This window comes from Macrobrachium rosenbergii, chromosome 49, assembly GCF_040412425.1.
Source record: "Macrobrachium rosenbergii isolate ZJJX-2024 chromosome 49, ASM4041242v1, whole genome shotgun sequence".
NCBI lineage: Eukaryota > Metazoa > Arthropoda > Malacostraca > Decapoda > Palaemonidae > Macrobrachium > Macrobrachium rosenbergii.
Window position 1 is genome coordinate 29792944 of NC_089789.1, and position 12717 is coordinate 29805660.

Here is a 12717-nt window from a genome sequence, read left to right on the forward strand (position 1 = left end):
ACTGATTTGTTAGCGAGGAAGGGATTAACTGGCATAATAAAACATCCTAAATATCTTGCCGGCACTTTCCTCAGAATGAAAATTCTTGCCATATCTACAGGAACTTCAAAGGCTGTTATAATCTCTCTCTCTCTCTCTCTCTCTCTCTCTCTCTCTCTCTCTCTCTCTCTCTCTCATTTCTCTCTCTCTCTCTCTCTCTCTCTCTCTCTCTCTCTCTCTCTCTCTCTCTCTCTCTCTCTCTCTCGGTTAAAGGTGCAGTTATGGCCGTACTAAATAACCATGAAAAACTCTCCATATTTATACGTCTCTTTCCGGCATCTTTCTCTTTTCTTTTTGCCTTTCTAACTTTCTATATTGAAGGTGAAGTAGTGAAAGAAAGAGTAGACTCAATAATATTTCCCCACCCTGGAGCTCTAATATTATTATTATTATTATTATTATTATTCAAAAAGATGAACCCTATTCATATGGAACAATCCCACCAAAGGGGCCATTGAGAGACTCAATAATAATTCCCCACCTTGGAACTCATATTATTATTATTATTATTATTATTATTATTATTATTATTATTATTATTATTATTATTATTATTATTATTCAGAAGATGAACCATATGGAACAAGCCTACCAAAGGGGCCATTGACTTGAAATTAAAGCTTCCAAAGAATATGGTGTTCATTAGGCAGTGAAAGGAGGTAAAGGGAAATACAGAACGAAGAAATCTCACTTATTAAAAAGAAAAAAAAAATAAATTAATAAATTAATAAATAGATAATAGCTGGGGCATTTGGTTTTTACGACTTCAGTTTCTGATGGGAAATCTGAATTTTTGGAAATTGGAATTCACACATATGAACAGCTCAGCGAAAATCTGATCCTGATTAGAAGAGGCTGATCACGTGATAAATTTTCATTCACGCAAATGCCTGGTCTGAAATTTGGGGAAGACTTGATCCTGAAATATTTTGGTACTCCTCAGAATTATAGTAATTTTAGAACGACCTTTGAATATATTGAGATGATCAACGCGTAAAGACCCACCCATCCCCAAAAATAAAACAAACTAAAGTTTTTGTTAAAGTGCCTGTTACAATGCATGAAAGGTGACTGACATGTATCTGTCTTAACATACTGCAATGCAATTTCTGATACCTAAAACTCTGGAGACCTACGTATGGTTGAAATTGAACTTAACTACACCAAAATGCTGACTCTAATGAAAAATTTATTTTATGTTTATTTGTACTCAGAGACAAACTCAACACATATTTCTTGCTTGCAGCAGACTCGTTCAGAGTGCTGTAAGGCAGATGTCAGTGAAACTTGCAGCCTCACGTCCATATCTACCCAGGCATGAGAAAAAAGGAAGCGACTGAGGCGAGATAGCAAAGAAATAGATTGTCTTAACTTTAAAATGAACTGCTAGCTAGACTGTTCTGATAGCCTTGCTCTCAAGGCCTTCTCCCTCGTCCTAAAATTTCTGTCCATATGAATGAGTCTTCATTATACCCATCTGCGCGATTGGCAGTACGGTTTACTAGGGGCATCCTGCCCACTGTCAGTTGTCATCAAGGAGTCACAAAAGCTCTCGTCAGAGTTTACCGACGGCCAGGAAGCGTAATTCTAAGTCACATTTTAGTCGTGGTGGCTCTCCGCACATTTACCTCTGTTGACTGTGGCAATTCTCTCTCTCTCTCTCCTCTCTCTCTCTTTCATGCTTAGATAGGAAACCTATCACTTTTAGCTGCTCTTTATATTCAACTCTCTCTCTCTGATCTTAAATAAGAAACCTATCACATTTAACTGCTCTTTATATGCAAGTATCTCTCTCTCTCTCTCTCGCCTTGAATAGGAAACCTATCGCTGTAAGAAGCTCTTTATATGTAACTATATTTAAAAAGAATAATATCTGTCTTTATGTTTACCACTCTCTCTCTCTCTCTTTCTCTCTCATATCTGATAGAAAATTTCTCTAAGTTTGTCCCTTTATCACCAAACACGGAGTCCTCTCTGTCTCTCTCTCTCTCTCTCTCTCTTATGCTAGCGTTTGAGCGTACGCACAGACAAGAATCTCGTTTGAGCAAAGTAATTCCGACGCAATAAACCGATTTTTCTTGGAACAAATGCTGAATAAATCACAATAAACAAAATATTAACCCTTTTACATCTTTTAACTGTTTTAGAAATAGTCGTTTTTAAGAATATGTTGCAATTTAAAATATTTGGAAATACAATTCATGTTACTGTCATCCTTTCTGATATCTTCGACGGTTATTACAACTAGCAATGATAACAGTGTTCTGTATAGTAGTAATAACTTTTAAATAATGATAATAAAAATCTCTCCCATAAAAATTATGGTATTTCTAACTTCCGAACTTTCTTCGTCACCCGGGGTTATCCTGTACACGTAATAGAAACTTATAATAAAAGTTTGAGGCTTCTATAATAATAGAAATTAATGCACCTACTTTTTTTATTTCCTTTTTTTATAGAAAACTTGATCAAAGATTAACGGTTTGATGCACTGGTCTGAGCGCGCGCGCGAGCGGGCGTTTTTGTAGTCATGTTGTATGCAGGGAGAGAGAGAGAGAGAGAGAGAGAGAGAGAGAGAGAGAGAGAGAGAAATGAATTTAGAAAGAAATGAATTTAGTCTAAAAGATATAAGGAGACAGCCGCAGCTGTCAACGTAATGATATTAGGCGGACGTTGCCTATCATCCTGACCAGGGGAAAAAAAAAATTAAATTACTTAAAAAAAAAAACTCTTTGACATTACATCCCGCCGTCATAGCAAAGCTTGAAAGCACACGCGCAATGCCACTCTTTCCCTGAATTCCCCTAGCAAACGTGTGCGTTTCTCCCCTGCGCTGTGTCGTTTTTCCCCAGATCCGAGGGGTGTTACAGACAGCAGCCGCCTCCCCTCGCTTCTAAAGGTCCTGCTGACAATTGGTGAACAGACAGGCAACAACAACAACAACAACAACAGCCGCTCTATTTTTTGCTTAGTTTTTTTTTTTTAATACGTCTCGCCGCCTCGGCATCCTCATTCAATGAAACGTTCAGAGCAGGCGATATTTGCCATACGCGTGACCCGGCGAATCAATATGGAAAATCCCTTGTAAAGTTTGTAATCCTTTCTCTCCTTGACCGCTGATGGAGAGAGAGAGAGAGAGAGAGAGAGAGAGAGAGAGAGAGCCCCAACGTGATGGGGGAATGCTATGTCAGACAGGGAAGAGGGATGGAAGGAGGGAGGGATAGAGGGAGGGAGAGCATCGAGGGAAGAAAAGCGGCGGGAGAGACGAGATCATGTCAGTGTTGTGATAGCATTGGTGCGAAGTGGGTTCTTACAGCAGACCTCCGAGGAACGCGGTTGAGAGGGCAGTGAGTGTTCCCTTGTCTTTCATGTTTCCGCCCCTTTAAACTATTTACGGAGTGCTCTCCCGAATCACGTGTGCCGCTCCGAACTCGACAGCGTGAGTTTCGAGGCATTCTGTTCCCTGTCTCTGTGGAAAAGGGAGTCATTTTTCGGCGTGAAGGTATTCTCTGCGAGTGGAGGAGGTTAGCAACGAACGTAGCAACCTGTGAGCATGCTGTTGCCGTGGTTGTTCGGTAGTCGGTACCCTGGCTTTGTGTTCAGGGGTCCGAGATGGGCGATACGTCCCTGTTTGTGTTCGCTTTCTGCGAAGGTTGATTTAATTCTTAATACATGTAGGAACAGTTTTAACGTGGGCCAGATATGCACACTGAGAGAAAAGGATTCCAATATTAGGATTTACTTTGGGTAAATTCATAGAATATTAAACCAACGAGGTTAACTGAATAGGCCTAAGCAAGCTCACACAGACTACAATAGCTATATTGTGTTCGTAGAGAAAACCGGTAACAGAATTAGGAAATAAACGTACGTAAATAAACAAACATCTAAAGTGGGCACGCTCAATATCTTGATTTAGAGAATATTTAGATTTAAAAAATGTAAATTCCCACGGGTCTTGATGATCAACTTTGGTTGTTTACGTTGTTTTCAAAATATGAGATCGTCCTCCATTTATCAAAATATTAGCTTTCAAGATTAAAAAAATCTGGTATCAGTAATATGCAAATAGACAAACACTGAAATATCAAAATAATACTCATCGTAGCATGAATCTTGAAATGGGAAAACACATCCACAGTAATGTATCCATACATAACTGTGGATTTGTTTCTCCATACTGAACCATATACTGAAATATATGCAAGTGAAGAAACTTTAAGGAACCACGATAGCAAGATAATATGATCGTTTTTGTATAATCTTCAAGAAGCTATGGTGGGGAGTTAGAGAAATTTTTCGTACACAGACACTTAGCAACCAAGGGGGCAGAGTAATGGAATAAACTGATATTCAGAATCTTTTCTAAAGCACAGCTGACAATTCATCGATGCATGCGCACTGACAAAATTCTTTAGGTACTGAATAGTCAAGAAACTGTGGCTGATTCATGAATACAGTCCCAGAGAATCTTGTGTTCAAACTTCTTCGGAAAGCTGAATCAACAGACGCGGTCTTTTAGAGGCAAGAACGACAAAACACTTAGAAATATTCATGATTTAGCACCTTTTGAACTGGAGTAAATATTTAAATATTTGATATGATACTGGCAAGGGCACTTATACTTGTTTCATCACTGAATGAGTTAGAATAAATAAAATGAAAAAAATTATGTACTTTTTCTGTCTCGAGGAGGAGCAACAGTAGTACTTCGAGATCTACAAGTAGAATGCATCTGTTGTCAGTGTCAGGAAACAACTCGGGCTTAATTTCTGACACATGCACACACACAAACATAAATATATATATATATATATACACATATATATATATATATATATATATATATATGTATATATATATATATATATAAATTTATAATATATATATAAATTATGTATAAATATAAATATATATATATATATATATATATATATATATGTGTGTGTGTGTGTGTATGTATATATATATATACGTGTGTGTGTGTGTGTAAAAATGCTTTCATTAACATTTCACTTTTTATTCTTAATGAGTCGAGACCAGAAAGTGTTGGCTTTCAGGTTCACACCACCTCAGCCGTCCAGCTACCAGGTACATAATTCGTATATGCCAAATAAGGCACATCGAGCTTTCAGCAGTCCGCCCCTTCAACACACCTCACTTAGTCTGAACATTGGCTCCTGTGTGTGTATATATATATATATATATATATATATATATATATATATACTATATATATATATATATATATATATATATATATATGCTTCGGTGTATCAGTAGCATACTTGCCTGCCAACTAAGAGAACTAATTTCAGAATATATGCTGCACACATATATATATATATATATATATATATATATATATATATATGATGTATGTAATGTGTGTGTGTGTATACATATATATAAATATACATACTGTATATGTATGTATATTATGTGTGTACACATATATATGTATATATAATATACACAAACATATATTTATGTATATATATATATATATATATATATATATATATATATATAATATATATATATATATATATATATATATATATATATATATATTATAATATATATATATAATATATATGTATAAGTTTACAGTTTCCAATTCTTTATAATGATAAGGTAACAAGGACATGTTAGAATTAACAGTGGGTTAAGACGGAAAGATGCGTATATACAAAAGTAATAAGGCAGTATACCTAGAATTGCATGTATAATATAAAAAATATGTATATATATGTAAGTATATGTATGTATATATGTATAATTATATGCATAAGTAATACACACACACACACATATATATATATATACATACATACATACATACATACATATATATATATTATGTATGTATGCATATGTATGCATGCTGGAAACTGGAGAGCTGGAAAAAGGGAAATTAGATTGTTGGGTTCCAGGAAAAATAAACTTACAAAAGGAACTCGCTGGGCAATAAGGCTTTCCTCCTCAAAAAACAAAAAAATAGATAAATAACATTGACTGTCGACGTCAGACTCGGCATATGTGAAAAGTTAGCCCGAATAATAATAATAATAAAAAATCGAGGTTATTGTAAATCATTATTGAGAAATGTATAAACATTTTAGGAATTTCCACTGAAAGATGTGTAGTGGAAAACAGGAAATAAACATAGACCATAAAAGACAGTTTATGATAACAGGAAGAATCATTTTTCCGGAAAATTCCCGTTAAGATTGGAAATGGGGGAATAGTAAGGAAACTGCGATTGGAAATTGAAGTTTATGAAATAAAAAAAATAAAAAAATAAAAATATAAAATAAAATCCCCGTAAGGGGGTAGTGCCGTCTGTGCACCTCATGCGGTGCACTGTAGGCGTTACTTAAGGTTCTTTGTAGCGTCCCTTCAGGCCCCTAGCTGCAACTCCTTTTACTGCACCTCCGTTCATATTCTCTTTTTTCCAACTTCCACCCTCCCCTAATAATTGTTTCATAGTGCAACTGCGAGGTTTTCCTCCTGTTACACCTCGAAAACCTTTTTATTCTCAGTTTCCGCTTCAGCGCTGAATGACCTCATAGGTCCCAGCGCCTGGCCTTTGCCCAAAATTCTATATTCCATTCCTATAAAATAAAATAGATAGCAGAAAAGGTGAAATACGGCGAGCAAGAAAACCTAAATAAAACTGATAAAAGTACCAATAAACAGGATAAATATGACGGGTTGTTTAGAGAGATTTCCAATATAGAAAAATTCAGAAACTCAACACAAAAACAGTAAATGGATAAAAAAAAAAAAAGTACTGAAAGCCATATATTCAAAATGGCAAATTCTGAAGACAGTCATGAATAGTAAAATACTACTCAGTAACAACAAAGCAGTTTCCAGACAGTGTCTTGGATGATTGAAATGTTGTTCGAAACAGGAAAACGCCACATTATGTTATCGCTTTTGTTTTTGACGAATAAACGTTCGGCCTGTAAAAACTCAACAACAGCAGGAAATGACGCTATTTAAAGTGTGAGTGTGTGTGTGTGTGTGTGTGAATAAAACGAAATATTATAAAATAAGAAATACTGAATAGAAAAGAGATAAAAGCTAAAACGAAAAAGATATACAAAACGGAAAAGACAAAGAATTGGAGGGGCCGGTACAAAGGTAAAGGCCTTCATACTACTACGACAACAGGAACTCGAACCTGCATACTAGGCACTTTGTATCGGTGACGTCATATCCTCGATTACTGAAGCACGTCCCAAACAAATAAAATTTTCTCTCTGCTTCCCTCATCCTGACCGCTCGGCTTCAGCCGTTCTGTCAATGAAGTTAATTGAAGTTAAATGAAGTTAAATGAAGTTAAAACTTCTGAGATTCAACTTTCTTTCCTTTGAAGGTAAAAGTTTTCAAGTTATCTTAAATGAGGTCCTCTTATCGTCCTAAATGCCTTTCCTGCTGAAAAAAATATGTTCATAACTCAGTTTTTGTGTGTATAACTTTATTCCTTCCTTCTGTCTAGGTAGATCTACGGTTTCAACTTTAAAATTTTCACACTCTCCAACACTCATTCCTCGGGTAATTTTCATCTCATTCATTCAATTTATCCTGTCCATCACGTTCTCTCCTTCTATTCCTTCGTTCGCCTCTACATTCATTCATTCTAATCAAGGGCATGGAGTCGTTGCCTCCTACGCGACTGTTAAGGGGCCCTCCTCGTCCTAACTCGGGGCAATTCAAAAGAAAATACAGACGAACTGTCTTTGTTGTCTGTTTTCATCGGACTGCTATTTCACATAATCAGTCTTCCTCATGAAAATCAATGACTCAGCCTTTTCCAAGGAAACGTTGTGACAAACCCTACAATCTACCATTCTATTGCCCTAGTTTCTACGGCTGTTAAAGAAATCTCAAGTTTACTTAACTCTGTTTTTTTCAAACACCATACTTTAACTCTGTTTTTTCAAACACCATGAATCTGACAATCATCTTTTTGTATCGCCAACTGACCTCTACAAGGTCAGATCTCTTTTCTCTATCTTACGTTTCTTGATTAACCATCTCTGTGGAGCTTTGGAGAATCTTCCTTCAGACTTTTTGTCATCACTCTTGTAACCTCTAAGGCATAAAATGTTTCATTAAACTTCATATTTGTGCTTTCATTGTCCCTCCCTGAAAGCTAATTTCTGAAAAATTATTTGAATAAAGCAAAGACTATGTTACTTCTGAAGTAACAACTGTTTCAGTACCCATCTCTGACAGGAGTTCCCCAGGGTTTTCTTATTCCACTTTTATTTTTTTCAGAGATCTTCAGTCTACCAGCTCAGCAACTCATGCTTTTGCCGATGAATAAATTCTTCTTTTAAACTCTTCAGTTTGCTTCTTCCTTTACCCCCAAGACTGGCCTTCTTTGCATTTAATCTGGAATGGCTTTGGCTTTTGTTTGGTATCTCATATTAAGAGTGTATCCCATTGAGGATCTCATAAATAAGTCATGCTCGTTGCCTGTACGACATGGTTTTAAGCCCTGTGTCTGTTCTTCCTTTTAAATGTTTTATTCTGGTTGATGAATATGCTGTCGAGCCTTTCTCATGTGTCAATATCTTGGATGTCCAAGTTGTTAAATTTAACGTTAGGTGCGTTCAATGTCATAAGCATTCATCTTTACAAAACGGTTTTAACCCCTCTGTCTATTCTTCCTTCTAAATCTTCAGTTCAGGTTGAAGAATATGAAGCCTTTCTCTTCTGTCAAAATTTAAGACGTCCAAGTTGTTACATCTAACGGTTATGTTTGCTCAGTATCATAAGCTTTAATCTTTATTTCAGTTGCTGAATCGTGGCATTGCGCTTAATTGTCCTATTTGGAATGTTGCTATTTTATCTAAGGTGCTTCTTCTTGTGCCTCCTTCCTAAAAAAAAAAAAAAACTAAATCAAAGGCAGTGGCTGTGACATATGCCTCAATTTTACATTTCTACAGTTGATCCTTTCTTGCTTTTATATATATATTTATATATATATATATATATATATATATATATATATATATATATATATATATATATATATATATATATATATATATATATATATATATATACATACGAACGTGAACGTGTGTGCAATCGAGGGCCCGAATCAAGGGCTAAAAATGGAGCGTGTTGGGCCCATTCCGTCAAAACCCATTATACTCTTGTTGAGCCGGTAGTCGCTTGTAGAGAGTCATAGCTGGGGTAAATAAAGGTATCGGGCTAGCAACTTCATCCCAAATTGCCAGCTGAGAGTCGAAAAGGCAACAAATTCTCGAGCCGACTCTCCAAAGCAAAAATCGCGCATAGGCGAAAATGAATATCTCAGTGTACATGGACCCGATGTTAAATTTTCAGTTCGCAAATCAAATTTTCACGTTGGTATGAAGAAAAATAACTATACAGGATTTTAGAATTACTCGCTGATTTTTGCAAGAATTTGACGGCGTTTAGTAAAAACACTGCAAAAGTATTAATAAAAGGAATTTTTAAGGTCCACAATGGGCCCTTCGATTTTTCTTTCTGTTTTGCTAGATTACATAGCCAGTAAAAGACAGACTTTCAGAATTTAAAACGTGTTTTTTTAATAATCTGATATGATAACCATCGTCATCAGGCTTGTCAGGTTCTCTCTCTCTCTCTCTCTCTCTCTCTCTCTCTTCTCTCTCTCTCTCTCACCAACTGTGTTACACGACGTGCTTCATTCATCAGTACCAATGTCTACGTTATGTAACACACAATGCGAAGGGAAGCGTCTGATTAAGAAGCCAAATGGGTTTGTTCAGAGCCAGCCCAAGATTACAGAAACAAAAATAGTAGCTGTTTTTAATGTTGCAGGTTTTATTTCATTTTTATTTTTGTGTACAATAGATACTAACGGAAATTTCATTGTAATACAGTCATGCTCTTTCGAAGTTCAAATAATGAAGAGATGGCTGGCATAATTTATGAAAATTTATCCGTAAGATTTTGCAGATGCCGCGAGCACAAAACGCTTTTCAGTTCGCAGATGTAGCTGCTTACTGAACGGCAATCCAGGGGAAAGAAAGGGGAGTATCGACTGTCGTTGGATAACTGCAAGAAATGCGTTTCGTAGAAATCGTTAAGGAGAGAGAAGTGGTTGGAACGACAAAGGAAAAAAAAACAAGATAAAACAAGTAATACATGCGCCGAAGTTTCTTCGGCGCAATCGAGTTTTCTGTACAGCGCATAATGCTGTATAATGTACAGCGTTTAATGCTGTATGAAACTCTCAGCCACGGCCCGTGAAACTCTCAGCCGCGGCCAATTAAACTTTCAGCCACGGACCGGTGGTGGCCTGTGTTGTTGGCACCTATAGCGGTGCCAGACGCACGATCATGGCTAACTTTAACCATAAATAAAATAGAAACTACTGAGGCTAGAGGCTGCAATATGGTATGTTTGATGTTTGGAGGGTGGATGATCAACGTACCAATTTGCAGCCCCTCTAGCCTCAGTAGTTTATAAGATCTGAGCGGACAGAAAAAGTGCGGACGGACAGACAAATAGCCATTCTCAATAATTTTCTTTTACAGACAACTAAAAACAAAAATAAAAAATACACAAGAAAAAAAACTATTCCTTATTCAGACACCATATGACTTTTACTCACGAAGAGTCAACTGGCCATTTGACATTTGTTGTTCCGTTCTTCTTTTTATGCACTTTTATCATTTGTGGTCACGCAGTGGCTTTCAATTTCTACCTGGGCTACGTGTTCACGTGTGAATGATTATTATTCTGACATTTTTTATTTGCATCGTGAATATTTATGCATTTGTAAATAGGGATATATAGGCAAAAAAACACACACACACACACACACAATACACACATATATAAATATACACCCTGAACAGTAATTACCATTCTCTTTGTTTATATTTTTAGACCGTATATTTAAAGGTAAAAGCTCTGTAGTTGACATTTTTTTAACTAGAGGCAAACATTTTGACTGCCAAATCCTGTCTTGCAGTCGAATACCCGAAATCTAAGATATTGTTGCATATCACATTTGTTGTTCTGAATTTACATTGGCATTATCATTGATTTTCTTCTTTTCATTGTTTATGCACTTGGGCGGTAAGTCTTTGTAAATTGTGCCAAAAGACATAAATTTCCATAGAAAATAGCGTAAACAAATTAATTATCAATTTGAACACATATCTATATGTACATTATATATATACAGTATATATATAATATATGTATATATATATATATATAAAACATATATATATAAATGTATACATATATATATATATATGATAATATTACACACATATATATATATATATATATATACATACACACACACATATATATACACATATATATATATATATATATATATATATATATATATATATATATATATATATACACATATAAGAAAGCAATGGAGATATAAAAGCACAGGTAAAATAGACCATACTTAAAAAAAAAAAACCTAGAAATTGAGCCCTCTAGTGAAAGAATACAGGTATTCTACCTCAGAATTAGAAGCACGCAAGTCCAGGCAGGTATCCTTTCAGTCAAAACGCACCGGTTCTTCTAAGGGATGAGGTATTCGCGTAGAGCCCTGAAATGAAGGCATGCACTTGAATTAGAAAACAGACACCTGAAAGTAGACACTAAGAACTGAAGCTACAGAACCTTACAGTAAGTAAACGTGCCTCGCTGTCGAATTTCTCAGTACCAGAGGTTCCTTATTCCTCACACCGTTGGACCGTGGAACTGTCTCCCTGAGGATGCTGTGCAAATGGAACCTCGAAAGTTCAAGCGAAGCAGTTCTCCTTTTATTTTAATAATAATTTGCTTACATTTAATTGGTTAATTTATTTTTTCTTTTGTAATAACTGATCTCTTCTCTCTGTTACCTTCCGTTACTTCTTTTAAGCAAACACCATGTTATTTGGAAGCTTGAATTTCAAGTCAATGGCCCCTGTGGGCTTGTTCCATATGAATATAGTTCACCTTCTGAGTAATAATAATAATAATAATAATAATAATAATAATAATAATAATAATAATAATAATAATAATAATAATACATTGCAAAACTAAAAATACGGAGCTCAAAAAACAAAATAACCCCTGCATACAAATGACAGAGTGAAGGCCTACATTCAAAACAAACAAACAGGCCCGCTGATAATGTTGCAAAATAGTAGAGGTTAAAGTCTAGGGTCCCCTTGACCAGAAACCTCCACAAACTACTGTAAAGTATTCAGTGTCCTGGGAAGGCCGCCTTTTGTCCAGCCTAAATGACTTTTGAAAAATGGGGGAAAAAAAAAAAAAGGCTGGAGAGGGACTTCAGGAAAAGCCTAAATAATGACTGAAGGATCTATGAGTCTTTGAGTGCTGCGTTTGTTTGATAGATTTTGGGTTTTTTTCTGTGAATTTCTCTTTATGAGTGACCCCTTTTGTTTTGTTTACCAATGGCCAATATCTTTGTGTGTTCGAAATATCATTTTTCGTGCGTGTGCCTGTGTGCTTGCACTGAAATTTTTGACTCGCAAAATGTCTGTACTTTCAAGAATTTTGCAATACATGTATATATATACATATATATACACAGTATATATCTACATATATACATACATACACACACACATATTTATATATATATATATATATATA

At 35.5% G+C, this 12717-nt stretch overlaps 1 protein-coding gene across 1 annotated transcript in view; it reads left to right on the plus strand.

The window, feature by feature from the left end:
* Positions 1 to 3340: 3340 nt before the first annotated feature.
* LOC136832225 (lysocardiolipin acyltransferase 1-like) overlaps positions 3341 to 12717 on the plus strand; it is a 104987-nt gene continuing 95610 nt past the window's right edge. Inside the window, 1 exon segment of the mRNA XM_067093056.1 lies at positions 3341 to 3478. The gene's annotated coding sequence lies outside the window, so the exon portion shown is untranslated.